General features: G+C 38.6%; 1 long non-coding RNA gene across 2 annotated transcripts; it reads left to right on the forward strand.

The window, feature by feature from the left end:
• Positions 1–21,895: 21,895 nt before the first annotated feature.
• LOC110775361 (uncharacterized) lies at positions 21,896–25,206 on the forward strand. Of its 2 annotated transcripts, XR_002529729.2 has the most exons (3): positions 21,915–23,311; positions 23,403–23,510; positions 24,439–25,206. It is a non-coding gene; the product is annotated as an uncharacterized lncRNA (long non-coding RNA). The 2 variants fall into 2 exon arrangements; XR_008926878.1 differs by having other exon boundaries at positions 21,896–23,311; positions 23,403–25,206.
• The last annotated feature ends 1,236 nt before the right edge of the window (positions 25,207–26,442 follow it).

Consider the following 26,442-nt stretch of genomic DNA (forward strand, 5'->3'; position numbering starts at 1 on the left):
GAGAGATCGTTGAAAGAAAGGAAATCGAGATTTGCAAGGTTGGAACTGACGACAACGTCGCGGATCCATTGACTAAGCCGTTGCCACAAGTGAAACACAACGCACATGTAGCAACCATGGGAATCAAGCATGTTGGAGAATGGCTTTGATTTTCTAAGTATTGTTTTAGAACATCTGTTAGATCTATGTTTAAAACAATTGGTTTAACCATTTCATATTTATGAAATTTATTATTTCTTATTCATTTAATTATGGTTTAGAATTAAATGATAAGTCCATGTGATTCAAATCATTCAAATGGGATGTCAAGATGGATTCTTTGACAAAGAAACACCCATAAGTGAACTTGAATATTGAAGTCACAAAGGATCCCTAATCCAGGTCATTGAAAGGTGGACGACCAATGACTAATGAAGATTAGATTGCAAGTAGATTACTTAGTTCTGTTTCTTGAACTAGAGTGACTGGATGTCAGAATCTTTTGCATAGATACTTATTGGATCTTGTATCGGATTGACCATGAGAACACTTTAAGAGATTAAAGTCATGTCATAGGTAGTTCTCATTAATGGTGATTAGAAACCGTTCCTCAGAACATGAGCGATTATGTCTGCTCGTTTGAGAATTACTTATTGGAAATTCATTTAATAGATTTTCGGGATTTAAGTTGGAAACGTATTATACGATACGACCTTGCATCGGAATCGTATATTGTATCGCGAAAATTCGTAAGCTAGGCGACATGAATAAATCGTATCGTACGACGTTGATTCGTCGTATACGAAACGATAAATAAATATATCGAAAATATATTTAATCGCGAACACAAGGAGCGGCCCACGAGCCGAGTGCACGAAGCACTCGAGGCCCATGGGCGCGCGCACATAGAGCAAGCAAAGCACGACAGCAGCGAAGCCCATGAGGCACGATGGTTGTGCGCGTGCGTGCGGGCCGAGACCACGACACAACATCAAGCGGCCCACGGCCCTTCGCTGTGCGTGTCCGTGTGACTTGGCGTGCAAGGCTTGCTAGCCGGCCTTGCCTCTTGGCTTTGTCAGTTAGTAAGGTTATGTAAATAACCTTATAACCTAATTTCCAACTTAGCACAATCATAACACAATACACACAACCCTAGGAGAAAACAGAGAACCCTAATTCTCTCTGTGCCTCCATAGTGTGTTCATCCCAAAAGGCAAAGTATCTTGATAAATTGTCTAAGCTACGATAATCAATGGATCTGATCGTGTCGGTGAACCAAGTAGAGGAACGACAAGTGGAGTTCTTTATTCGTGTTCGTTGACAGATTATTGTGGAAAACACGCTTCGAATGTAAGTTTGCTTAATCTGTGCTTTATACATGTTTCCTGGCTTTGGGGATTGTTCCGCACATGTTATTATGTTTAACTATATTCCCCTACACGAATGTCTCTGATTCATCTCTAAAAAATAGGTATTGTTGACCCGGGGACGTTTCGGGGACCTGAAATATAAGTAACCATAAAAATTTTAAAAAGATGATTAGGGCTTCTCACGCCTCTCTTTCTCTCCAAGAATCCCATCAACTTATTTCCATGGGTTTTCCTTTCTTCGTACTCAGTCAAGATCTTCAATTTTTTTTTCTCCTTCTGGTGAATAATGTAATATTTTGTATTTTTAAGCAACTCTTAATCTATTTTTAAGTATAAATTATTTTCTTAATCTCATATTAAAATTTGTTTTGAGATTATAGTTTTGGGTTTTTATTAAGTCAGTGAATGAATTTATAATTTCTAGAAAATCGATCTTGAATTTTCACTATAATTTAAAAATTTAGATATTTTGGGAAATACTCTAGAGTTACCTTGTTTCTTTCTAAAGGAAATGAATAAGAATAAATGAATAAATCTTTGTTATATAAGTGAAGAGGGGAGGGGCATTTCGATAATACCACTTTTGGTGTCCCCAATTAAAAATATCAATATATCCTTCACAACTTTACAGTTAAAATAAACTACAAACATGATTTGACTGCAATCACATAACGCCCAAAACGTTCTTTATGCGCCCAGCTAATTAGGATGCAGACCTAAAATCTGAGCGATTTCCTTCAATATTGCTTAAAGAACGTTAAATTCCCAAAATACGCCACTTTATAACATATTTCCCACCCTACCGTCCACATCAGCATCAAAACGGATCTAATTTTTTTTATCAATCGGTACTAAACCACCAACTAAAATAGTGGTTGACCCAACTAAACCGCTATTTCAATTAGCGGCTTAGATTTCAGCCATTTTCTGGCTACAAACTGGAAATAGCAGGTTGTGAGATATGATGCATAAAAAAACGCCCAACTCAAATGGCGGTTTTGTTTTAAAGCAAACCGCCATTTGAGTTGGCGGTTTATATTATTAAACCGCCAATTCAAATGGAGGTTTGTTTTAAAACAAAACCGCCATTTGAGTTGGCGGTTTTTTGCTAAACCGGAAAAAAAATTACTTTTCTTTCTTTCATGCTGACGTGGACGGTATAGTGGGAAATATGTTATAAAGTGGCGTATTTTGGGAATTTAACGTTCTTTAAGTAATATTGAAGGAAACATCTCCTAAAATATTCCTTATTACAATTACCAAAATTAGGGAAAGAATAAAGTTTATTCTGATTGAGAGTGATCAAATCAGGAAAGAAAATGAAAATTAAGGAAAGTTAATTAATACAAAAAACGAATAATATTACAAATTATTCTAATTGCCAAATAAATCAAGTAGACAGAGTAAACCAAAAACACAGTCCATTCTCAAAAGAAAAAAACTCCAGCAACCAGAAGAAGAAAAAAAAAACTTCTCCCGTATTGATTCTTAGAAGAAAGCCAGAAGAAAACCAAGAAAAAAAGCTCCAAAAAATCCTTCATCGTTCTTCTTGAAGTCGCTCCCATACACTTAAGTATATCTCAAGAATCCTTGCAAGAAAATAAAAACAGAAATTAAACAATTATTTAATAATAATAATTCGTAAGCATAATTGTTCTTTTTTAAGGTCGTTGCTGTTTTGGACAAATCTTACCTATGGTTGAATTCGTCGGAGAGAGGGGGTGCTAACAATCCGAATGAGCAAGATAATATAAAGATGATGGGAGCAAGGATGAGAAACTCTTACGGAAAGGGGGAGAGGGGTAGTATATTATTATGAAGTGTGAATGGGATACATAAAATGAGCCTACCAGTTCTATTTATACACAACTCATTGATTTGAATCATAAAAACCGTCATTAAACCAAGGAGTTAAAGCATGTAACCCCCATATCCTTCAATGGTTGTAACCTTCCCTTGATTTCAGCTTTGCATTTAATGAATACAACCTTCCCTTGATTTCCGCTATGCTTTCAATGTTGTTTTGATGAATGCCATATGACCCTTTGAGTGGTCCACCTTGCCACGTCATGAGGAGGGTATTTTTCCGCCCAAACAATTGTCCCCAAACCCATTTTCGAATTCTTCCGAGAAGCTCAAAGGATAGAATGGGTTTAATCTTCAAAAAGGAAGGAAAATAACTTCCCGACTTTTACCAACCGGCAAGATGTAATGATGACAACAAGAATGCAACTGGTCCTGAATAAATGACAACATTAACAGGTAAACGATTAGCGCTAGTATAAAAATAAAGAAGTAGAAGATATGGGGTGACAAGACTGAGTCGTCCATAGTTGGCGTTTTTGTAGGGGCCGGAAGGCCGTCCCGCTACAGATTGACGAGATGAAGTCGTCGGTTGATGTTGTAACTCTGACTGACGACATGGAGGTATTGTCTGCTGAAAATGTCGAGTTGAAGGCGTCGTAGGACAAGGACGACACTCTCAAATTGAGAGTGTTTCGGTTATTACATGTGGAAGACCATGTCTGAATTGATTAAGGAATTCTTGAATGGGAAGCAAAATGGTTGGACCCCCCAAGCTGATATCAACGACTTTCATCAAGCATTCCGTGATGAGTATGTCCCCCCTGGTGCCGAGGATGACGATGATGATGTTGAGGTAGGCATAACTGCTACAAGTCCCAACACCAACGTCGACAAGGTACTAGGTGATGGTGAACAAATAGAGAATGTCGACTTCGATGTTCAGCCTGAGTTTGATGGAGGATTTTTTTGGATGACAAGCAGGATGGTTTGGACTCTAAAGGAAAACATCGCCCAGTTCAGCACTGCATTCCCCGAGAAGTATGTCCCCCTGGTGCCGAGAGTGACGAGGAAGATGTTGAGTAGGGCGCAACTGCAACCAGTCCCAACGCCAAAGTCGACTTGGCACCAGGCAATGTCGAGCAAAGGGAGAATGCAGGTCCAGAAGATCCTCTGGAGAAGTCCCCCCCTGATAAAATTTTAAATATAAGTGTTTGTAGGTACTGTTATGAATACTTAGGTTTGGTTTTGGACGACCCGTAGGTGGTCAGAAAACATTGTGGTTGTGTTTCCCCTTGAGGGCGACAGTCTGGTTTTGGCTTTTTTTAGGGAACAAGTCTGTTTAAATATTTTGTGGATTTCGGGTATTGATTGTGTGTGGCATATGTGGGTTTTGGTGTGTTTGCTTGCTTCGTTTGTTGCTGGTTTGTAGTCTTTTGTGCAGGTTTCTCGACACTTGACCTTGTTCTGACGACTTCAGCTCAACGGATGTTGTGCTGTCAAACATATGTGTTAACTTGCAAAATGTAAGGTGTAGGAAATATAATCCTGTATTTCTGTAGAGATGTAAATTGTAAGATGTACAATGTAACTTATAGTTTGTAATATGTAATGTGTAAGTCGTTTCCTAGGCATTTTGTATTGGCCAACGTTTCCCAGGCATTTTGTATTGACCAACGTTTCCCAGGCATTTGTATGGCCCAACTTGTAAGATGTAAATTGTAATGTGCAAGATGTAACGTTGTAAATGTAAATTGTAAATGTAAGTGTAACTTTGTAATTTGTAAGACGTCGAAACAAAGTGGTAAGAAAATATTCCAGGCACTCTGTGTTTGCCAATACGTGTTCTTTTTGTCAACCTCGCTTTGAGTACTGCACTCGTTTTGTTAACTTGCACCAAATTCCTTATCTATCAAGACAATGTCGTATTGACAATGTCGGGATGTGTTGACGAGATCATGTTGTTAAGATTTGTGTAATGTATGTACGCGTCTTTAAGTTGTCCCAGGTTGGGTCGTCAAGATTGTGTGTTCTACAAGACGAGGCAGAGGGGTCAAGGTTGGCCGTTGGGTGTGCCAACGGTCCTCCGATGCTTTAGTCAGTAATGGTAAGAAAATGGACAAATAAGAAAAGAGAGGACCGAGTTGTCGGCTTACTTTGCTGGTTTGGCAATAGTCTAACGTGTGTGTTATCCTCTGCGTAATGATTGCGACGGGTTTGTGTTGTCCCCCATCTCAGAGTCGTCGGTTTGATTCCAGCAACAGTGACCCGTTCATCTCTGCAAGTGGGATGTTTGCAAAAAAGAAAACATACTTGTACCCAATGAGTTAGAGACTAAAAATGATACAACTTTAAGTGTGTCGCATTCCATCTTCTCGGTATTGGTTTTCCATCTCTTTCTGCCAGTTCGTATGCACCATGAATTGTTCGTCTTTCGACACGATAAGGGATTTCCCATGTGGGATTCAACTTGCCATGTCGCAGATCTTTGGTGTTGGGGAAGACTTTTCGTAGAACCAAGTCACCTTGTTGGTGAAGGAAATAATGCCCTTGGTCCAAGTTTGCATTCAATGCTAAGTCTAATAAATGCGGTTCAGTATTAATTAATTATGCAAGTTAATAATTCAGTGAGATCAAGTGAGTTGTATGCCTAGCTAGAGGTCGTTTCAGTTCGAGAGAAATTAATAAAATTAATCCACATCTTATTCTTGACTGAACCCGTAGGGTCACACAAATAGTACTTGAACGGATCAAATGTTTAAGTGAATTAAATACTCTATTTATGAACATTCGGAAATGACGGATCTCGGTTCCAGTGGGAGCTGAAATCGTCAAAAGGCAAAATATGATTGCCGGAAATGGAAATATGGATCGTAACAGAAATATAAATATTATCCAAGTCGTAGATGTTGCCGAAAACGGAAACATGGTACGTATAGGAAAATATTATCGGAAATAGAAATATTGCCGGAATCGGAAATATTGCCGGAACGGAAATATTACCGGAATCGAAAATATTGTCGGAATCGGAAATATTAAATTAATATTTTTTCGAATCGGAAATATTAAATATTGTTGGAATCGGAAACGAATTCCGGAATCGGAAAACGAATCGGAAGCGCGACGTACGAAACGATCGACGGACGAGCTTGCTAGACGCAAGGCCCAACACGAAGCCAGGCCCATCGCCCAGCAAGCCCGCACGCGCGAGCAGCGTGCAAGGCAGGCCCAACAAACAGCGCCCAACATCATGGGCCGCGTGCTGCCAGCGCCCATCCCTTGGGCCGAGCCGAGCACCAGCGTCCCTCGTGGATGCGTGGCTGCTAGGCTGCAAGGCTTCGTACGACCAAATCCTTGGTCATTTAGGATTGCTTGCTTAAAATCCTTTTCCTAATTCTACTCAAATTGAATGTTTTGTTAAATCTGAAACACTTAGGTGTTTGATTAGACATGAAATTCTAATGATTTAATTTAACTAGAATCCTAATGGATTTATTTATTGGAATCCTAGTAGAATTCTAATTCCGTTATTTCCACCCTATACATACGTGGTTCATAATCACAATTTATATGACAATTCAATAAGTATTCACATAGATTAAGTTCAAGTAAGAATTTAATAATTTGTCTAAATTAATAATTATGCTTTCCGAATAAACATAATACCTTAGAGAATATTCTAGTTGGTTGAATATAAGGCGGATCCGAACGTGCTGTGGACTATTAACGGAGGGGCGACATTTGGAGTCCTAAAACTTGTTCTTGTTCGGTTCGGGAGCAGCTAGGGAAGGCACGCATCACATTGTATGTATCCTAATTATGCTAATTGACTATGTGGCAATTAATTTGGATTCCTGACTTTATGGTTTTTCCGCATGAAATATATTGTTTATATTTGTCATAACCTAACAGTGGAATCACGAGCCTCTAATTAATTCCATAATCAATTATACTTAACATGGTTAAATTTTATAAATTTTCAATGAATTAAAGGGGCGATTTATTTCATGTATGTAATTAATTGCAAATTCATGCGAATTTTTGATTATATGTTCGCAGGATTTTTCGGCAGTTTTGTTAATAATGGTCGAAATCGTATAATTTTATATTGACTTTCGCATGTAAACGAAGTTTTAAAATTTTGACAAAAATCATAGATTTGTCGTCGAACCCAGAATTCCCAAATTCGAAGCCTAACTATGACTTTTTGGAGGTTTTAGTTTTTCGAACGCAAAATTTGTATTTTTATGATGTTAAATTAAATATTTGTGAATCTTGTATGTAAATCTTGAATATATAATTGACCTACTGTATATGTTTAACAATTTTAAAGCCAAATCTTGTTAGTTATACAACCTAATTTGTAATTGTAATTAATTTGTTGAAATTCGAAAAATTTAGAATTTGTTTTGATTTTCATAATTAATTAGCAATTTAATTAGGATCCTATGATTAATAAAATTTGTTAAAATTGAAAAGTTTTAAAATTTTATGACCTGGATTTGAATCCATGAAAATAAATATAATCGAGAATTAATTTGAATAATAAATTTTCGATTTTTGGCGAAATTTAATGAAATTAATATGATTTATTAATTTGTCGATTAAATTAAAGTATAAAAATTATTAATTTTTATAAAACCAATCACCAATGTTGCACGCACGAAGCAATGGCAGCTAAGTGTTACCCTTAAGGGATGTTACATTGTGCGGGCATGCGACAACGAGCAAGGGAGCTCGTCGCCCACGCGGTACGAGGCAATGAGCAATGAGGCATATGCGGCAGGCATTGGCTATGCCGTGTGTGCCGTGTGGATGGTCGAGCAAACAAAGGGCATCGATGCAACGTAGCACCAGGCACAAGGCAAGGCAACAGCATACGAGCAAGGGAGCTCGCATGCCACCGCGCATACCAAGGCCCAGCGCTGGAAGCCATCGAGCAGCGAGCAGGCATCGAGCCAGCGAGCAGCAAGCACATCGCAAGGTTGTGCGCAGCGATGGGCATCACTCGGCCACAAAACGCAAGCCTGGGCGCTGCTTCGTGCACGCGGCCCATGGCGCTGCGGTTGTGTTGTGCTTGGGTGAGGCATGGGCTTCGACCTATGGCCTTGCCTTGGTACGTTTGGGCCGTTTTGTTTATGTTTCGGTTGAAAACGATTTTAATTAAATTAAATTTCGTTATTTAATTTTTTCTCGGAATTTAATTTTGATTAATTTAATTATTATAATTTATTTTATACTAATTAATTTACTAAAATTAAAACCTTGTTAAAATTTAAATTAATTAATTTTAATCAACTGAAAATAAAATTAAGGGATTTAAATATTATTTTATATGAGCTTTAAATTTTAATTAAATTTGTAAGTATCCGGTTTGACCAGGAAATACAATTTTATGTTTAAAATTTGTAAAGCATGTAAATTTCTTGGTTTTAGTGGGAGCTTTTAGTCATTAAGATTAAAACAACTCGATTAGAACTAATAAGGTTGAATAATTTGTAGATTATTGGAACCCTTGATTAGTTGCTGCAAATGTTTATGTAATGCATAATTTGTTCTACTAACTTGCTACATGGGCCATTCATTGATAACAGAATGGGTGAATGGTATATTGTAAATGTATTGTTTTGCAGGTTATGGAAAGTGACTGGTATGGCCCAAATAGGATAGAAAATATGGTCCGCGTACCATTAATTTGAATACACCAAAGTTTTTATTTTAAATATGGTCTGCGTACCATCAAATAGTTGTAATTGGTTTCAATTATAGCATATCCTATTTGAAGAAAATGGCGCCTCCCATGGTGAAATTCAAGACGGAGTTTCCAATCCATTTTCAAGACGGAGTTTGAAGTTGAAGCTTTAAGATGAAGTCGGGCCATAGTAGATCACATTTATATCTTATGCATGCTTTAAGTTATTTATTGCTTTAAATATGTCTTAATTATGAGTAAGATTATGGCTTGATTATGTTGCATGATTAAGGATTTTTGTTCACTTAAAATCTAACCAACATAGTAAGAGCCTTAAGTTCCAAACTTTAAAAATTAAGTTAAAAGGTGCCATGCCAAAATAACACTTACTTGGATAACCTTTACATCAATTTCAGTAATAGTTTTCCGCCATAGCGAGGTATTACTTGTTGATCCTAAAGGGGTATGGTACACAAATAATTGTCAGTACATGTTAGTCTTGGTGAAACTCAACGATATAAGTAAGGAGTCCTTTTATGTCGTGGGAAAAGAGATAGGTTTACCTAATATATAAGTTCTTAGATGTACCTAAAATATTAGCAAAGGATTTGCTTACCTAAAATATTTTAGAATTAAGTCTAAATACATAATGTGCTTAATTCTTCAATGATTTAAGGATCTTGGATTCTTTTTATTCACACCCGCTGGAACAATAAATTCGAATAAAATGCCAATGACTTGTTTAAATTGCATGATTGCTTTAATTTTCAAGTTATTACTCACGATAAATGTTTAGACTTTGTATGCTTCAATGTATGTTTTAATTATTGTTTATAATTAAATATCTTTTTCTGCAATAAATCCTTTTAGAAGGGTAACAGTAAATTTCCTCGATTGGTAGTGAATCCAAGAACGATTCACGAAAATGAGAGAAAATGAGCAATTTAAAATGTACGTTTCTTTTAGCGACTTTTATGGTTTTTTTTCGAGTATCAAAGTCGAATGGCAAACCGATTGGTGCTTTTGAATTCAAAATACAATGTAGTTTTGAAATCATAAAGCATTGAGTTTAAACGCTCAGCTTTACCAATGGTTAACAACCTAATATCTTTGTCCATTTAATTCTCGAATGAGTCTAGCCCCTAGACATTCGAATAGATCGATGCTTAGATAACTTTAGAAGCTTCTGGTAAGATCATCTAGTTGAAGCAAAATATTCAACATAAATAAAATGGTAAGACCTTTGTTGGAGTGATATTGGACATGTCTAAAAAAGTATAAAAGTCAACACTAAAGAATTCAATTCTTAAGACTATAAGAACAGGTACAAGAAATAGGAAAACAAGGAACAAATGAAAGGAATTTACGATTCCGTTTCTACCTATAAGTGTAGACGCTTACTTTTTTCCCCATTCCCGAAAGGGAAGGTTCGATGATGAGGACATAAATCTCCACTTGGCAACGCATCTCCTATAAAATAACGAATCTCAATCACCCTTTCATCTCAGCTAAAGCTGCTATTTATAGAAACCTGCTAAGAATGGTAACTGCCGTAAAAGGTAGTTGTTTAAAGTGGAAAAATCATAAAAGATAGAAACCTGTCAGAATTAGGTGTTGTACTCCAACATAAATCCTAAAAGAGATAGAATTTGCAAAGGAATTCTATTCCTGGTATAATTCGAAAATAAGAGTTACATATTAATTAAATTCCTAACGAACCTAGAGTTCGTAACAGGCCCATACGCATTTCGTCATAATTTAATACGCACTAAAAGACTCGGATAAATCTCCCAAAAAGCTCCGTGTTCTAAAGAGTCCAAATCTGACAGGAACTCGGCCCAAATCCCATTTTCAACGCCTGGATCTGGGCGCCGAAGATTTCGGCGCCCAAGCCTGGGCGCTGAAAGTGCCTGGGGCCGTTTTATATTCGGATTCGTTTTGGATTCGTATCTTAAAATCTATCTTTCCACACACTCTTTTCCTATAAATACAGCCTAAAACCGACGTGAAAATAAGGCAATTCCATAATCTGAGTATTGACTCTAGCCTTAAGCCTAAGCCTCACGCTGCGAAATTGATCGGGCATTCTGTCGCAATGGACCCAAAAGTCAAACAGAACGCATCCTGCCCCTTGTAGATTGATGAATTAAGCCTAAATACTGGAACATTGCTTGGAAACCCGAGATTCGCTAAATAAAAGGAGAAATAGCAAAGCCAAGTGGTTAGTTTTCTGAGAACCACAACGCACTAAAGATGTTATTTATTGAAACCTGCTAAGAATGGTAACTGCCGTAAAAGGTAGTTGTTAAAAGTGGCAAAATCATAAAAGATAGAAACCTGTCAGAATTAGGTGTTGCACTCCAACATAAATCCTAAAAGAGATATAATTCGCAAAGGAATTCTATTCCTGGTATAATTCGAAAATAAGAGTTGCGTATTAATTAAATTCCTAACGAACCTAGAGTTCGTAACGGGCCCAGACGCATTCCGTCATAAGTTAATACGCACTAAAAGACTCGGATAAATCTCCCAAAAAGCTATGTGTTCTAAAGAGTCCAAATCTGACAAGAACTCGGCCCAGATCCCATTTTCAACGCCTGGATCTGGGCGCCAAAATCTTCGGCGCCTAGCCCTGGGCGCTGAAAGTGCCTGGGGCGGTTTTATCTCCGGATTCTTTTTGGATTCGTATCTTAAAATCTATCTTTTCACAGACTCTTTTCCTATAAATACAGCATAAAACCGACGTGAAAATAAGACAATTCCATAATCTGAGTATTGACTCTAGCCTTAAGCCTAACCCTCACGCTGCGAAATTGATCGGGCATTCTGTCGCAATGGACCCAAAAGTCGAACAGAACGCATCCTGCCCCTTGTAGATTGATGAATTAAGCCTAAATACTGGAACATTGCTTGGAAACCCGAGATTCGCTAAATAAAAGGAGAAATAGCAAAGCCAAGTGGTTAGTTTTCTGAGAACCACAACGCACCTCTCAAGGGTGCGTTGTAATGTGTCCCTCATATGATTTAATCGCTTTTATCACCTTTTCATAAAATTGTCAAACTATTAATTTGATTGATCTATCACGCCTAATAAGATAATTCCCTGGACAATTGAATTATCATGCCAGGTACCTTAAATCAATCTAAATAAGATAATCACGATCGATTTAGTATTATGTGTTGCATATTGCTAAAATCAATTCAGAATAGTTTAAAAGTTTAACGCATGTCCCTTCAATTATTTATGCTGAGCTAGTAAGGATAACCTACCTCTGGAGTATTATCGATGAGCACTCCTCTCGGTAGTTACAGTCCCCCGAACTCTCAATCTCTGCCCTGCGGGTGTACATTGAGCGATCCTCACACCAGGGATCACAAGGGAACCTATGGCCGTCATGGTCGAACATAATGGCACTCCCTTTATGTCACGATAACTGGGTTTTGCCAGTTTTTCTCATTGTCGTTAAAACCTGAATGGCGACTCCTATATTACTAGTCGATTGGGTGTAAACTCACAGGAAATCCAATTACACTTGATCTGACAACGTCACGCCCACGAGGGATGAGGACACGCATTAGCCTCGTGCTTTTTCGACCCCCTCACAGTGGCGACTCCACTGGGGACGTTAATGAAATACTCGTGCTTGTAGGTAATCAAAATAGCCGAAGGGTGAAACGATCCTACCCCGCGTTTATTTCCCTATCAAGTTGGGACGACCTGAAAATCAGCATATTAATGTGAACGGACAGAACCGCATAACGAATCTTGGCTCCCTTGGCATGTTTCATCTCGGGAGTTGGAAATAAGGATACCCATCGCCACCCAGGGGGTGCATACGTACGCTTCGAATGTTGTCCACCCGGCACTTTCGCTAGTAGTACACCTATCCCAAACCAAATCGCTCGCCCACTAGGTCCTCTCATTGATGCATGCCCCCTTGGCTTACATCGTGATTGGCCTCTTGGGACGAAATTCGCTCGTGAATGCACTTCCCCGACCGGGGCATGTGTTGGATCGACGATAGAGGAGGTACTAAGCCGGCACAAATATTACCCATAGAAGCCTATCATAAACTACGTGACATATTATTTTGCTTCATGTTGTAATGTTAGTTACGTGTAGCGAATTATGTGATTGTGTGTGACAAATAATACTAGAAAACCAACGACCCTAAAAATTTCCCAAACATTCATAAACACCAATTGGCCAAAGGGTTATACCAAAATACGTGTTCCGCAGCCCCGGGCGATCGCCACAAAAATAAGCGACGCCCAGGACAACCTGTAACGGATCCCACAACGCCGCACGACGCGTAAAGGACGTTATTAGGCAAGCACGCAAAATCAAGTCGTATATACGAAAAAAGGATACGCCAACAGAATACGAGTACCAGTCAGGGACGCATTTTCAGCGCCCCTGGCTGGGCGCCAATCATTTTCAACGCCCCTGTTGGGCGTTGAAGTTGCTGCCTGGCCTCTTGGTCAGGCACAGCAGCCTCGGTACCCGCACACAGAGTATACGTAGCAATAAAGAAAAATTCGTAACGAATTTGCTACAAGGACGTATGAAAAAAGGCACTCAGTTCTAAGAACGACTTATGAAATAAACAACTCCTTGTGTCGTCGTTAGGCCTCTTATGACGACAATGTTCGGCACCAAAACCGAGCATGCTAATTAAAATAACCTTGAATGTCACACGGGCAAACGTTTCGAAAATCCAAAGAATGACCAAAAGAAGAGCCAAAAGTGTACCAACAAGAGTGAGAATAGAAAACCAATAGAAAGAGTCAAAAGTCTAGACTAAGTAATGCTTAACTTTGGGCCTAAACTTTAGCTTGTCTTATGCATAGGGCTGGTTCTTCCACTTGGTGTCGATCTGAAAACCAAAGGTTAGTGCGTCTCGAAGCTACATCACCAACACAAGGTCTAGCCACTTGGTATCGCCACGAATCCTTATTTTCCATGACTGTCATACTTTGGATGAGGCACCCCACCTCACCAAGACTGAAACATCTGAAATATTGGACAACCAAGCTCTATGGACATTGTTTAACGAATCGAGGCCTATGGAGGACGAGACTGTGATTACTACCCTAGCTCTACAAGATGAAGGTTCCAATCCAACTCGGTTAATCGCTCCTACATCAACACTAGAACAGGCCGAGAACGGATGAGTGAAGACATGTCAGTGGGTCAACGCAAAGGGAATAGAGTTCAAGATGAGTACAGGCGAAGGACCAAGGTTCTACGAGACTAAACCCAAGGCTTGAGCCGTAGAGAGCACTTTAGCAAAACGCCTAGTAGTTCTTTAGATGATAGAAATAATAAACCTCTAGATATGGTCCTAAGAACCCTTAGAATATTGATTAATTTATGTCAGTGTGTTTTCCTTACTTTCCAAATTAATAAAGGCGTAAAATTTCTCCTAAAATATTATTCTAACACTAAATAAGCACTAATCATACTTGCAAATATAAAAATCAAAAAATGTAAGGAAGCGGCCCACCTTAGGCCCAATAGCAAGGCCCACTCGGTCTTGAATCGTGACATCGAAACCAATTCCCGAAAATCCACAAAATAAACCATACCATCCCCTTCATATTTCCAAGACATAAGGGTCAAACCCGTGCAACCCAAAGAAACCAAAAGAAATCAAATCCAAACAATGCAAATGTTGCTCAAAAAACATTCATAAAACATAATCCTATCATCCCCATCATTAAAAACACGCACCTCAACCCACCCAAAAAGCCTACGCAAAGATCTTCATATCTTCCGCACCCTAACTCCATTTTCAAAGCCGTTTGGAGTCACGAATAGAAAAAATTAATTCGGACGAAAATGCATCTAACGCTAACAGTCCAAAAAGCTTCCGAAATAGCGTTAAAATTGATTTCTGACGAACAAAAAGTAAAATGAAACAAGAAAAATAAATAAACGCAAGAACATGTGAAGGAAAAGAAGCAACGCGCCAAGAAATCTGCCCAGAAATCATTTTCAACGCCCAGAGCTGGGCGCCGAAATCTTTAACGCCCCAGCCTGGGCGCTGAATCTCTCTCTGCTTGCCAAATTTTGCCCAGAAGTGCTCGTCATTTTATCCGCACATACACGGAAAAATAACGAACACTTGAGGGGGGGGGGGGGGGGGGGGGGGGGGGGGGGGGGGGTACAACACGTATTCAGATATAGGTACCAAAAATTCAGATATACGTACCAAAAAAAAACACATGAAAGATTTTTTTGCGAAATACATGGCTTACGGCAAAGCAGCAGATTAAAATAATAATAAACTTCACTTATTTTACCGTTTCAAATAATATGTTTCCATCTCAGAACATACTTATCGAATTCGGCATCCTAGAATTTATTCTAGCTAGAACTACGCGCAACCTGATTCTAAGTTAAAGTTATTTAACAAGGATACGTAGGTAATCCTATTTATGGATTCGGTCCAATCAAATAAAAAATATAATGTGCATAAGTGTTGGAAATGAGCAAATAAAAAAAAAAAAAAAAAAAAGAGAGAAGCAAAGCGAAAACAAGAAAAATAAAATTACGCCTTTATTAATATTTAAAAATAATAAGAAGGAAAACAAAAAGTGCTAAGGAATGAAAAACAAACACAACTGAAATAAATAAAGGGCACCTACACCCTAACAAGAACTACACTACTCGAGTTCTTTCGGATCATCAAATAAAGTTTTGTAGAGGGCAATGTTCGCAGGGCCCACCCCCACAGGCTTCTGCGCTGCCCTTATATCAATCTCCATAAGAACCGGCTCCTTGACACTAACTTCCAAGGATGCCAAGGCCTCAGAAAAATTTTCCGTTTGAACAGCTATAGCCCGCTCAGCCTCAAGGGCACAAACAATGGTAGGAGAAGGATTATCAACATCAATTGCATTAGCCACTGGTTCTACTAGGGGCTGAACTTTCCTAACCTATACATTATTCCGGCTACGATCTCCGCGAGAGCTTGCATTTCTTTTGCGAACGGCAGGCCCCTTCATGTTAGGCACCTTTTTAGGCCTAGAACTGTAACGGGGAGGAACTTCCTTTCGCTTTCGATCAGGACGAGCTTTTACAGTCTTAATACCATGGTCGCGAGGATTAGCAGGATCACGGCTTTCATACTTAGCCCTACCTCGAGGTATCAAAAGCTCAGCCGGCTCTTCATTTCGAGCCTTAGTTCTCACAGCCTTATCATCGGAACTCATCCACAACTTGTAGTTTTCGGAAAGACCCTCAAATCCATCTGTAACCATGGTCCAACGCGGGAGGCCACCATAATACTTAGCCCACGCTTGAACCCGTGCTTGTGAAAAGACCGCTACTTTAGGTGGTACTGTATCGGAAAACGGGATAGTCTGCCTTAAGCCATATTGTCGCATGACTCGGTAAGGAAAGATGTAAATGGGCCGAGATAGCCCCAACAAAGAAACATAAACTAACACCTCGGCACCCCCCGTCATATTAGTCAAACCCCACCACGGTACCACCCACTTAATAGAGCATATGCCATGAATGAAATAGGAGGCCCACTCGGCCTCGTCCTGTCCTTGGTGCAAATACTTTCGGTTACCCAAGGCTATAGGGCGATAATGTTTAGGATCGGCAGGAGCTTCTAAAAGCCTAAATCGTTCCATGAGCCAAATCTGCAAAAAACGGGTACGATCAGAAAAATAATAATAAACGAAAGTTCGCAAAAATGAGCAAGGAAAGGTCCTGCCTGGGACGCACTTTCAACGCCCAGGGACAGGCGCCAGAAATTCCGACGCCCAGCTCTGGGCGCTGAAAATCAGCTCCTGGCAGGGGGCTGTCGAGGCAAACGAAAAAAGAAAAGAAAAAGAAAAAATATGTGTATTACTTTGCGCGAATAAACGATCGATTACCTGAAGCAATAGGGGGCTCCCCTTAAAAACTTCAGACTTGGCATCCTTTTTTAACTCATCCGCACTCAGTAAGGTCTCGGCAACAACCAAAGGTATAATGGATTAGCAACTCTCCATCTAGCTGATCAAGGGAATCAACCTTATGTCACCGAACTCGCCATTGTTGTTCGACAGTAAATAGTGGTTCAACAAGCAGAATACAAGTGCTCGAATATTCAATTTCCGTTCGGTCATATTTTTACTAGGTCTAAAGTGATGTTTTACAAGCTTTGCCAAATTAACTTTATCACCCACAACGATCTCAGGAAGCATGTTAGCATCTAGTCCTAGGAAAGCCCCTATAGTTGTTATACCCTCTTCAACAGTGCCAGGGGTAGCAGGATTAGCATTGGTAGGATGACCAAGGATCGCGGCAAATTCATCTGGCAAAGGGCATACTTCATTGCCCCGAAAGACAAAAACATGGTGATCAGAATCCCAAAAGTTTAAGGCCGCATACAGAAAATTATAATCAATATTAATTTGTTGTAAGCCTAAGAATGCCTCTAAGTGGTATCCTTTCAACAAAGCCTTTTATGTGGGATTAATGGCTCTTAGCCAGCGCCTAACAACTCGTTGGAGGGAGAAGGGAGGAATCGACATGGCAAGAGTAGGGAAGAATAAAAGCTAAGCAATTGCAAAAGAGAGGAAGATTGAGAGTGGTGAAAAAGAAAGACGTACTTAACCCCTATGTATACACGAAAGCATCAAGTGACATCCTAATCCCATTCGGAAACGCGTTAAGAAATCTGGAACTAAGAAAAACTGCCAAAATAGCATTTCTAGCGCCCAAGGCTGGGCGCCGAAATTTTTAACGCCTGGCCAGGGGCGCCGGAAGTGTAGCCCAAGGCCCGGATCCTTCAAAACGCGGAGCAGGAAAGGACTTAAAACTGTGTTAGTAGACACGAGGCCCTGTTGTAATCAAGATCAAGCCCAAAGCACCTTTAGAGCCCGAATACTGAAAACAAATGTTAAAGCTTATCGAAACTTAGACTCATCTCAAGAAAAAAATATGTGTACATTTTTCAAGGCAATATAGAAAAAATAAAAATCAAGGTCATTCTTCGAAACACAAAAAATCAAGTCGTTGGTTTCTCAAATTAAAAAGCGTTTATTTGTCAAAAAGATCAATCCGGGCCAAAGTAAGCTCGATGTATTAGTTATTGAAAAATGAAGTAAACTTTGTCGCCCGGAAAATGAAGTCGCACTCCACGACTTCATCAAAGTAGCATACCACTACAAAGATCGCTCGCACTTACGAGCACGATCCCAAACACGATTAAGGACGTTATAAAATACGTACTTCTCTTGACAAAGAACGACCACCAAGTACAAATGCTTGGGGCTCGAAAGAAAGAAAATATGCGTTTCAAAAAAAGGGATGCAAGTTGAAACAACGTTTCCAAGCTACGTCCCGTGCTTGGACAAATTCAAAAAAATGAACTCGACCTCAAAGAAAAAGGTCTCCATTAACATTCACATATGATCCCACCGGTCATTTCACAAGGACCCAAGTAATGGCATAATTAGGCCAGTTCTAAACGGTGACATACATCCTATGAGCCGTAAAGACTTGTTCAAAACCACGAAAGGAAGACGACCACGAAACGATGGTCCGTTTAGACACGTTGCCAACCGACATTCAGGTTGCAGCTACATCCGAGCATCCCTAGAAAGAATTCGCTCTTACAGGAATGAATAAAAAAGAAATTCTCTAAAGAAATCCCAAGAACAAATGAAATAGGAACTGGCCCACCTCAATCAGGCAAGATCGCGCCACGAACCACGCGAGTCCCGAATCGAAAAGACGAATTCAGGTTCGCCCACCTTCAGCGGGCGGGGTCTGCGTCACTAACCGCGCAGGTCCTCAGTTTTCGAAAATGAAAAGAAAATAAAATCTTCAAAACAAAAACAGACTCGCCCACCTTCAGCGCGCGGGGTCTACGTCACAAACCGCGTAGGTCCTTATTTTCAAAACATAAAAACAGATTCGTCCACTTCTATCGGACGGGGTGTCCACCCTCAGCGGACAGGCTCGCCCACCTTCAGCGGGCGGTGTCTGCGTCACTAACCGCGCAGGTCCTTAGTCGCTGCAGCGATAACTTTTCCTGGTTTCCCTTTTCCAAAAATCAAAGGATGGTTTCCCTTTTCCAAAAATCAAAGGATGGTTTCCCTTTTCCAAAAATCAAAGGATGGTTTCCCTTTTCCAAAAATCAAAGGATTGGTTTTCCGCTTTTCCAAAAAAGAGCGATGTGCTGGATTTTCCTTCATTTTACGTCCTATAAAAACAAGGGGGCTTTCTCGTTTAGCTAACCCTAAAAATGAGAATCTTTAAAACTTTTTACCTCGTAATTGGGCTTGGCCAGGCCTAGTTACACTTTATAGCTTTGATTTCGAAAACATCTTTAGATACTTCCAATGACAAAGTGAGGGAGTTTCTATACTATCAGTTAACAAATTCCAATGATGCGTGAGGAATGTGTTAATACTTCAAGTGATGACCCTTAAGTCAAATGTTATCACTCGGGGCTCGTGATACCCTCGCAAAACAGGTCACATACACCATGGCTTGTATGACGCACTCCGTCTAGTACTTTGACCATCGTCTCATCTCGAGACTCAGTCAAAGTGGGGGCTAACTGTAGACGCCTACTTTTGTCCCCATTCTCGAAAGGGGAAGGTTCGATGATGAGGACATAAATCTCCACTTGGCAACGCATCTCCTATAAAATAACGAATCTCAATCACCCTTTCATCTCAGCTAAAGCTGCTATTTATAGAAACCTGCTAAGAATGGTAACTGCCGCAAAAGGTAGTTGTTTAAAGTGGCAAAATCATAAAAGATAGAAACCTGTCAGAATTAGGTGTTGTACTCCAACATAAATCCTAAAAAAGATAGAATTTGCAAAGGAATTCTATTCTTGGTATAATTCGAAAATAAGAGTTACGTATTAATTAAATTCCTAACGAACCTAGAGTTCGTAACAGGCCCAGACGCATTTCGTCATAATTTAATACGCACTAAAAGACTCGGATAAATCTCCCAAAAAGCACCGTGTTCTAAAGAATCCAAATCTGACAGGAACTCGGCCCAGATCCCATTTTTAACGCCTGGATCTGGGCGCCGAAGATTTCGGCGCCCAAGCCTGGGCGCTGAAAGTGCCTGGGGCCGTTTTATCTCCGGATTCTTTTTGGATTCGTATCTTAAAATCTATCTTTCCACACACTCTTTTCCTATAAATACAGCCTAAAACCGACGTGAAAATAAGATAATTCCATAATCTGAGTATTGACTCTAGCCTTAAGCCTAAGCCTCACGCTGCGAAATTGATCCGGCGTTCTGTCGCAATCGACCCAAAAGTCGAACAGAACGCATCCTGCCCCTTGTAGCTTGATGAATTAAGCCTAAATACTGGAATATTGCTTGGAAACCCGAGATTCTCTAAATAAAAGGAGAAATAGCAAAGCCAAGTGGTTAGTTTTCTGAGAACCACAACGCACCTCTCAAGGGTGCGTTGTAATGTGTCCCTCAAATGATTTAATCTCTTTTATCACCCTTTTATAAAATTATCAAACTATTAATTTGATTGATCTATCACGCCTAATAACATAATACCCTGGACAATTGAATTATCATGCTAGGTACGTTAAATCAATCTAAATAAGATAATCACGATCGATTTAGTATTATGTGTTGCATAGTGCTAAAATTAATTGAGAATAGTTTAATAGTTTAACGCATGTCCCTTCAATTATTGATGCTGAGCTAGTAAGGATAACCTGCCTCTGGAGTATTATCGATGAGCACTCCTCTCGGTAGTTACAGTCCCCCGAACTCTCAATCTCTACCCTGCGGGTGTACGTTGAGCGATCCTCACACCAGGGATCACAAGGGAACCAATGGCCGTCGTGGTCGAACATAATGGCACTCCCTTTATGTCACGATAACCGGGTTTTGTCAGTTTTTCTCATTGTCGTTAAAAACTGAATGGCGACTCCTATATTACTAGTCGATTGGGTGTAAACTCACAGGAAATCCAATTACACTTGATCTGACAACGTCACGCCCACGAGGGACGAGGTCACGCATTAGCCTCGTGCTTTTTCGACCCCCTCACAATAAGTTTATGTTTAAAGAGAAGTGACCTAGAAATGAAACTTCCTTGGTATCATATACCGCTTGAGGTTCTTACTTCGGTAATAACTCAAACAATGGAAGCTAGGATACACTAATGATCTACAAGTGGGAAATGAAGCATGGTAATGCTACATTAGTTGTAGGGACATCTAGTTTGTTTTAAGTCCTTTTAAAGGCTGGAACTTCATGGCTATTTTGTTCCATAATCAGCATACCTAAATTACTGTTTTCAAACACAGAAAAACTCACATTCAAGAAAAACAAAAACAACCTTTGTTTGTTTATTTGAATGAAATGGTCATTTACGGGTTGAGTCAATATGCTTGATTAAAATAAACAACTATTTAACAATAAGAACTTTACTAGGTTCAAATCAACCTCTTGATTTGAGTTCCACTAATCTTTGGCATTGTTACTGAGACCATATCAACAAGTTAACGTTCTAAAGCTCTATTTTGATGGACTTTTGAAAGTTGATTGATTTCTAGATCATTCCAGACAAGCTAGTCTTACTTGTTGAAAGTAACAAAAGATATGAACTAGTGTTAGAACACCTAGACAATAGAGTTCAAAGATAAAGAAATATTTTATGAATTTATTATTTCACATGGTTTTGAGTGAATATGGATTTATTTACTCAAAGTGATATAAGTTTGAATCTGTTTGGCTAGTTCAAAGATTCAGAAGTATAAAATCCACTTAGCATGAAAACATGAAGATTTAGGTTAGCTCATGTTGATGATTACTTAAGTCAAGAATGATTATCAAGGATTTTAATACCTTGTATTTTTGTATAATAATAAATATATTTTATTATATTCACTACTACAAAAAATATATGTTTTTTCGACGCTTTCGACTCGACGCTTGGGGTACAGCGTTAGACTAAGATTACATTGTCCATTATTTCTCGATGTCGTTCGTGGTCCACTTATATTGTAGTCTGTTTTAAGCGTCGAAATGTCACATTCTTTGCACGTGGCCTCACTTAGCAGACTCTATTCACATTTTTTGGATAAAAACCTGCCCCGTCCCTCTTTCTCTCTCTTAATCGTGTTATGCTCTCCTCTCAACCCTAACTCCCTACCACTCTCTCACTTCTCATCAAGAAATTTCAAGATCTACTCCCATTCTTGAAGATGATGCCTCAATTTCAAGAAATACGACAAATTGAAGACAAAATTCAAAGACTTTGAGGTATTAATCTGTCTCCAATGTTCTGAATCTGTTGGATATTTAGGTTCTTGCCTCAAGTTGATTTTTTATTCCTCGTATGTGAATTGAAATCCGCCGTTTATGCATTTGTTTAATAGTCGTCTTTTCTTTCTCTCTCTAGTTCTCCGTTAGATTTAGTTCTCTTGACTACATATTCGATTTTTGTTGTGTTTTTATTCGGGTATATTTTAGGTTTTCTACACTTTTCATATCTTTTTAGTCATTATGTTTTATTGATATGAATCTCTAATTTATGATTCGACTCCGATATGTAAATTAGGTTTTTCAATTTTTTTTTTCCCATTTCAGTTAAGCATAAGAAATTTGGGAAAGAAACTACAGCTTATTGTGTAAATTTGAGTTTTCAGATGTTTGTTCCTAGTTAAATTTAGTAGTACGTGTTTGATTGGGTTGGATGATGTAAATGTGTGAATTTAGTTGTATGCTTAATTTGTGAAATACTTGGATTTGTGAATTTTAATATTAGCGAATTGTATTGTATGAAATTCAGTGAAATCAATAGGGCTAATTACGAAACAATAATACTTGGATTTTCTTCCTTGTTATCCTTTCTCTTTACTCTCTTAGTCATGATGGTGCTCTGTTAAGTTTTTTATGTGCTTCAAATTGTTTTTAAGGACCGAAAATGAAGTTTTTTTTATCCTAACTTTATCTAATATGTTTTCTTTATTAATAGTGGCTCTTAGTTTGTATCTTAATTAAGTTATATTTAATCTTTATCTAGAATAAGTAGTTTTAATTTATGAAGGAATAAATTATCCAATTTGGTTATGTGTTGAAATTTTACATATTGCTTATTTCATTCACCTGATTGTATAACATTTATGGAATATTTTCTCAATCTTTCACTGGCCTCCGGAAAGGATAAAAGCAATTTCAGAGGAAGGAATGTTTTAAAATGAATATGAACAGAGATTATGTTTCTTTTCATCTTATTTGTACTCTATTTTACACTCATAAAAGCATCAAAAACATTCTTAGTGTCTGAAGAAGATGACAGTAAGATACTAAGTTTACCAGGTCAACCATCAAACCCGCCCATCTCACAGTTCTCAGGTTACATCATTGTTAACCAAAATAATGGCAGGGCCCTTTTTTACTGGTTCTTTGAAGCTCTTTCACAGCCCTTTGATAAACCTCTTGTACTCTGGCTCAATGGAGGTATGATTATTAACACGCACACTTAAGTTTGCAGGCTATTGTTGTTCTCTCTTTGGATTCAGTGCTGATGTGTCGGTTCTTTGTTTTGTAGTACCTGGTTGCTCATCAGTAGGATATGGTGCTCTTGTGGAATTAGGTCCACTTAAAGTTGATGAAAACGGTGATGGCTGACTATTCAATAACTTATCGTGGAATACAGGTAATTATCATCTCATATTCATTACCATGTCTTTCTTTCAACAACTCAGAAAGTCAGAATCATGTTAAACGTGTTAATATGCCATCTTAATATTCTACTGAAGAATGTTTGAATAGTTGCTCTACTTTCTTCTTCTCCTTTTCTAATATTTCTCAAGCATAAATGCCTTCTATCAAACTCCGGACAAGAGAAATTACTAAAATTATGCTATAGAATTAAATGTGCTGGGAACTTTTATTCCAATTGGAAAGAGCTAGAAAACGTTGAGTTAAATAGAGGCCTAGACATTAAGCCTAGAGATCGAAGCACGAGATGACAAAGTTTGGGGAATATTACTTGTTGGTCAAAGTATGCATTTTTTTCCATTTTTTATTTGTGATAATTAGTTTAAGTTACTTAATTTGTAAACTCTTCCAACAAACATAATGGGTGAAGAAAAGGACTTTTTGTTTACACTAAGGGGCAATGTTGGCCTCGTCCCATTATCCTATACGTAATATTGATCTTTCTTTAATTTGATCTCTACTATCAGACCCTTGCAATATTTTTTTCATCTTGACCCACATTTCCTAACTTCATTAATTTTTCCACATAGGTTTATGCAACGACTGCCAAAAATAGATGAAAGTTGTAAGATCATTTTAATGATTACAGAGTAACTTTTGTAATCTTAATTAAGCTCAGTTGCAACAGGAAGGCAGATTAATTTAATTCTAGTTGTCTATTTTCACTTCTTGTATCTTAGCCTGATTGTTGGTGTTCTGGCCATTTACTTGATGGTGATTTTTGTCCTACAAACATTATCTTGTACGTTTGACTTTTCTTTCTTAGTATATTCTTGTTTATGACTTCAAGTGCTTAAGTTTTCCTTTTCAAAATTGTTTATGGTTTATTTGTGCTGATTATTTTTAGTTTTGTGGTTATGCAGATATTACCCATGTCTATAGACTCACATCCAATAGGCCCTAAGCCTCAGAGAAATTATGTACTTGTGTGTATGATTCAGCCGAAAGGTTATGATTTCTGATTGAGTCAAGCTGGTTTTGGTAGTTATTGTTGGTTTTGCTTCAAAACATTTACTTGATGCTTCACTGTATTCCATTCTACTGTACAAGTATGACAGTCCTCATCCCTCAAACATGTCACGTACTAGTTAATTAGATGAGGATGACCCATACAACTCATGTTTTCTCGTTTATTTTCTATATCAGCAATATAATTGCATTCTTGATTTACAATGATTCTTGGTTGTTTGACTTGGATTAGGATATACGTTTACAACTCAGCTGTCCAGACACTTATTCTTATTATTTTTCACTTCTAGTGTAAAACCTTGGTGCACTCAATATCGTTGAAATTTGGGTGCGTGTCATCGTTTCATTCTTTACAGTGGAGTTTTCTTAATTTATTTTTACACAGTGGGAAAAACTAACTTATCGTTTTTATGATTTTTTTGAGGTCCGTGATGCATTTGAAGATTATGGTGGTGGAAGAAAGGAATCAAGGGATGATGCGTAGCTCCCTCTACTATGAAGCTCATACTCTTGAACTTATAGGCTTCGATTGGCCTTTGTTTTCAAGATGAAACTTTAGACTAATAGGTTTTTGTATTACTAATTTTATACATAAGTTTTTGTAAGTTAATTTTATTGTTAATTGAAGATCAATTATTCACAATTTAGGTTTTATTGATCGATCCCGTGTTGCACTTTAATTTCAAATTTATAATTGTGATGAATAATCTATTATTATGTGTATTATATATATGCGATACAGGAAGCAGTAGAATAAAAAGAGTTTATATGCGACACAGGAATAGGGGGAAAAAGCCTATACAAATAAATCTGGCATTTTTTGGAGTCGTGTTATCGTGCTTTAGAATTAAAATTTCGCCCACTTTCTGGACGCATTTGGGCGTCGCAAACACTAAATTCTAGACGCATATTGGCGTCACAAACATTAAATAGATAAATGTTGGGAAAAGAGGGAAAAAATCAGAACTTTGGACGCACAAAAGCGACGAGGTTGTAGACGGTGATCAAATAATGTTGTCGCCTAAAAGTGTCGTCATTCGCAACGCTTAAAAGCGCCGAGAAAATTCTCGACTTTAATTTTCTCGTCGCTTTATGTATGCGTCGAAGGCTAATTTCTGCAGAGGCGTCGAAAAATGGTCTAAAAAACGTCGATAAAAGGCGGGATTTGTAGTAGTGATTTATAAAGTATTTTGTCATATTTATAAAGTATTTTTATGAATTTAATTCCATTTAATGAGAATTAAATGTATTTTATTATTTTAACTAATTTAATTATTAATTAATTACAAAAATCGTATTTTTATTAAATAAATTCAACAAATTTATTTAATCGGGATTTGTTGGGTCGTGTTTTAAAAAGGAATTTAATTTAATCAAAGCCCAGTTAAAATTCCATGATCAAACCCAACAAGGCTTGCAACGATTAATTTTAGTTAAGCCCAAAAGTAAGCCCAACTCAAACTACCAAAACCTAGCCCATGTGGGAGAGAAAAACTATAAATACACCCCCTCATTAAACCCTCACAAATTTTCAGCAATCTCTCTCGCACCTCTCTCTCTCTCTCTCTTGCGGCACACACCCCTTCCGTCCGCCCTTTTCTTGCAGCCCAAGGCACGATCATTGTGCTCGTGTGCCCTGCCTCGTGCGCGCACCCCACTCCCTCGCCTTGCCTCGCAGCTGCAGCGCAGCACTCGCGTGCCTGCTGCTGTCGTGGCCTTGCGCTCCGCGTGCCCGCACCCTCGCCCTTGTCCAGCGCCCTCGCCCACCGCCCTCGCTGTTGTGTCGAGTGCTGCCCAAGTGCCTGCTGCTTTGTGTTGTGTGCGTGTGTTGCTGTTGTTGTCGTTGCCTCGACGCCCCACACACACAACACATCAATTGTTGTGTGTGTGTGTGTTGT

The sequence above is a fragment of the Spinacia oleracea genome, chromosome 1, assembly GCF_020520425.1.
Source record: "Spinacia oleracea cultivar Varoflay chromosome 1, BTI_SOV_V1, whole genome shotgun sequence".
NCBI lineage: Eukaryota > Viridiplantae > Streptophyta > Magnoliopsida > Caryophyllales > Amaranthaceae > Spinacia > Spinacia oleracea.